Genomic DNA, 4452 nt, shown 5'->3' with positions numbered 1-4452 from the left:
TTAATCTCCAGCACTACATAAAACCAGGCATGGTGGCTCAAACCTATACCTCCATTATTTGGGAGGTGGAGGCAGGAGGATCAGAAGTTCAAGATCAAACATGAGGAGTTCAGTGCCAGCCTGGGGATAGGAGGTAGAGGTGGGAAGGAGTCAAAAGAACAACTGCATCCTTCTTCACAGATTCACTAAAAATATCTCCAAGACAATGGCTCCATACTTGGCCATGGGCGGGAACCCCGGGGTCACCACATAGAAGTAGGAAACCAGACTATTGACATGAATATTTGTGGCAGACACCACTACCTGCCTGACCCAACAGCCGACCAGCTCCCTGGTCTTGATGTACACCATCTAAGCGAGTTCTCCCTTCCTAGTCTCAACTCCCAGGAAGTAGCTGAAAACATGTTTCTAGCTAACAAGACAGAGCAAGTAACCACGCGTTGAGGGAAGGCTTGGGGGTCTAGAGCCGGTGGCGCCGCGCTAAGAGAGGAAGTCCGCATGGGTGCAGGGAGGCAAGGAGGGATGTGGGCATACTGGGAAGCTGTGGCAGTTCTCACCCAATGGCTTTGTTCACTTGGGCCAGCAGCTGAGCTGGGGACAGGAAAGAACATTAAGGACACACCCTGAGATCACAAGGCCTGTTCACAACTGACTGGAGAGTCGTCAAGAGCAGGGTAGGGTTTGTGTCCTCTTCATCAGCCTGCAGGCTTACACAGAAAGGGATGAATAACTTTGAGTTCTCTCTGGAAAGCATTCTTCAGAGGAAGATAGATAAGCAGGTGGAAGTTCTTCTCAAAAAAGAGATTCTAGACTCTTATGGTCCTTGTAGTCACAGGGTTGGGTCAGAAGGAGCGCTAGTCTTGATGGCCTTTCCTGCCAGGGCTGAAGGACGACCTTATTTGAGCTACTAAAGTTAGAAAAGCCTAAAGGTACTACGGTGGGGGAGGAGGTGTGACGCTTAGTGTAAATAGGAATGCAGATGTTGACTGTAGTTATCACGTGGATTATCATAATAGTTATCAGTTTATAATGAGACTACAAAGACACAGTAGACAGCAGAGACCAAAGAGTCTGCTACTTGAACCGAGATAGCAGACCTAAGGCCAGAACCACCAACATTCCATCCTTCTATGGCCTCTGCCCCCCCCCACTGGAGCTACCTAAGCCTCACGGCTTAGGTGTGTGTGTCTTCCTTCCCATCCCTAGGGGCAGACTCCCTGTAGGAAATCTCAAGGAAACCAGAGAAGTCAGACAAGAAGGCAGAAGAGTCACTTGAAATGGTGACTTCCAGGCTTAGTAAGGAAACTAGTGGCTGTCTGGCTCTGGGGGACTGTGATCTGAGACTGAGCTCCTTCAGTCCCTTCCTTTGCTTGGACGGAGGAAAGCCCCAGTGGAGGTAAAAGAGAAAGGTTACAAGGCCAACGTTTGAAAGCCCTGCAAGATGCTGTTTATGTCAAGATTTCACACTGTCCAGACAGGGCTGGACCGACCACTCATTAATGTTAGACACAGCTTCGCACCACAGTCTTGATGTGGATGTCTAAGCCTGTGGTCAGGGTAGATGCCACAGTGTGGTCCAGACCTGGCCCTGTTTACATGCCGTGTCGCAGCCCCAAGCGTGACTCCTGTTCTAGAAATGCTATCTGGCTCATGCTTCACCTTAGCGGGAGTGGTTTGCACCTATAATCCCAGTACTTAGAAAGCCGAGGACAGAGGATGGGGAGTTCTAATTCAGACTGGCTATACAGTAAGAACCGAGTTCAAAACAAAACACAACTAAAAATGTGTTTAACCTTTACGGGGTGGGGTTTCCGGGTTTGAAGAAGGGGGTAGTTATAACATTTACTTCTTAAGGCAAACGAGCTGATGAATTGATGAACATCTTACGTGAATACTGATGTGATAGTCTTCAGCTGCTGTTGTTTGCTTGGTTCGGGAATAGAATAACGCTAGGTACGTGGTAGGCTCTCAAGAAACAGCTGTCGGGGGCTGGAGAGATGGCTCAGTGGTTAAGAGCACCGCCTGCTCTTTCAAAGGTCCTGAGTTCAATTCCTGGCAACCACATGGTGGCTCACAACCATCTGTAATGAGGTCTGGTGCCCTCTTCTGGCCTGCAGGCATACACACAGACAGAATATTGTATACATAATAAATAAATATTTAAAAAAAAAAAAGAAACAGCTGTCAAATTAAAGTTAATTTTCCTCAGGCTGAGAAGATAACAACACTAAGTGGGCACAGTGGGCATTGTATTTGAAAAGAGGGAGAGAACCTGAGGCTGGGAGGAGAAGTACAAGGAGATGGGTGAGGAACTGGAGGGGTCTGAATGGAGGTGAACTGGACCTGAAGACCTTATATTCGTGTATAACTAAATATTAAATAAAATACCTTAGAAAGGTGGACCGTGAGTAACAGCATCCTGAGGTTGTTCTCTGATCTCCACGTGTATGCGCATTCACACACACATGTACATGAATGTAATTCAATAAACAAATTATCATTATCGCTGCAGCTACAAGATATACTCAGATTCCACCCAAAGCCCACTCTGTTTGTGCAACACCTAGAAAGAACCTCTTTGTCTGACCCGTCTTTGTTTCTGGCCAGCTGAACCGGTGAGTACTTGTTGGGGGCAGTAATAGAAGGATCAACCCACGCAGGCTTCCCAGAGCCTGTGGACTACAAATGCTACCACCTACTCCAGACGAGACGCTGCTAATGGCTTTTGTTCATCTGCCAAATTCTTCTGCCTGCCTGTCCTCCTTTGGGGAGAGAGCTCAGACATGACTGAGTCCTCTGGAAGCCAGAACATACCAGAAGCTGGAAGCCTCGGAAGGCAAGCAAGGAGGTGGCGACCGGAGGGGACATTTCTCAGGGATCCTGCACAGCCCCAGAGATATTTTGATTTCTCTGTGCCCCTGTTGCCTCTGCAATGACAGCCCTGGCCTTCAGACTGCCTGCACTTCCTTCCCTCCAGAGGAATAGTTGCAGAGAAAGCTCACAGGAGTCAAAACAAGCCAGATGATATGAAAACCATATGTAAACTTGGCAGGATTGCCTTTAGCCTAATGGGCCTCCCAGACATTGCTGGCCTACAGACACTGGCCTTTTGTGAGGCTGGAGACTTGGCTCCCTCCCTCTCTCCCATTCTGTGAAGACAAAATGAAAACGGGGGGGGGGGGGAGGGGGGGGAGACAAGGAAGGTAGCCAGCCCTTTTCCCGTCAGTCGTGTGTTTCCACGGGCTCAGGACTGAGTGGAGTTAGACACCGCGAGGGCATGCATCGGGCCTCTGCTGCCGGCATGTTACCAGGATCATCATTTCCATCACTTGCTCTGCATGGCAACACCTTACTCCCATTTCAGAGGTACAGTCACTAAGGCTGATGGAGGTCAAGCAGGCTTTGTGTCACTACTGATAACTGGTATTTCTGGCAGTGAGGCTTCAAATGGAAGAGGATATAAATGAACATCTTGATCTTTATTTTTGCAAAGCTGCCTCCCAGTTGACCTTTGGATCATTTCAAACAAATTTAGCAACATTCAAAACTTTGCCTGCAGGCTTAATTTCCCATTATAGAGAGAAATTGAGACATAATTCTCTCTTTGTGACATTGCTGGAATGTTAGATAATATTGTAGCATGCCATTGTGGTTTCTACCTGAAATTACTATAGGTCAAGGCCTGTTGGGTGTGGAAGATGACTATATTCCAGAATGATCATCACTGTGATGCTAAAAGTCAACATTTTTATAGAGTAGCTTTCAAAAAAAAAAGAAGCCCAGTGTGGTGGTGGTGCTTACCTTTAATCCCAGCACTTGGGAGGCAAAGGTAGGTGGATCTCTGTGAGTTCAAGGCCAGCCTGGTCTACAGAGTAGGGCAGCCAGGGCTACATAGTGAAACTCTGTCTTGAAAAACCAAAATTAATCATCATTATCATAATAATAATAATAAAGAAAAAAGAAAAAGTCAGATGAATGATATATACTACCTTGCACTTTTAATGCCCTACCCTGTGTGTTTTTGGAAACACTGAAAAAAAAAATAGAAAAAGCATGCTTAATAGGGAAATACTTCTACCAACTAGCCTGTGTCTGCAACCTATGCATTGAAATTTACCTGCCTGGAATGATTTCTAAAAAATGCCCAAGGATTCTTGAAGGGCATATGCAAATTAAATAAGCTGAGCCCTCTCCCACAGGCTCAAGTGTGCTGACGTGAGTTCCTCTCTCCTGGACTTCAGGAATGCTTCATGGTTCGCTCTCTGAATCAGCTGTCTGCTGATGAGTCCTGAGAGGAGGGCTCTCCCCCTTGCAGAGGGCTCCATGAAACATTAGTATCCCTTAGATAAAAGTGTGGCAGATAGGGGAAGGCAGCCCAGGGGGCAGGGAGCGAAGTCCTCTCATAGACTGTGGCAGGAGTAAAATGCATGAATTATCTATTTGGGGGACTTT

This window comes from Chionomys nivalis, chromosome 6, assembly GCF_950005125.1.
Source record: "Chionomys nivalis chromosome 6, mChiNiv1.1, whole genome shotgun sequence".
Lineage (NCBI taxonomy): Eukaryota > Metazoa > Chordata > Mammalia > Rodentia > Cricetidae > Chionomys > Chionomys nivalis.
This window is presented reverse-complemented; position numbering follows the sequence as displayed.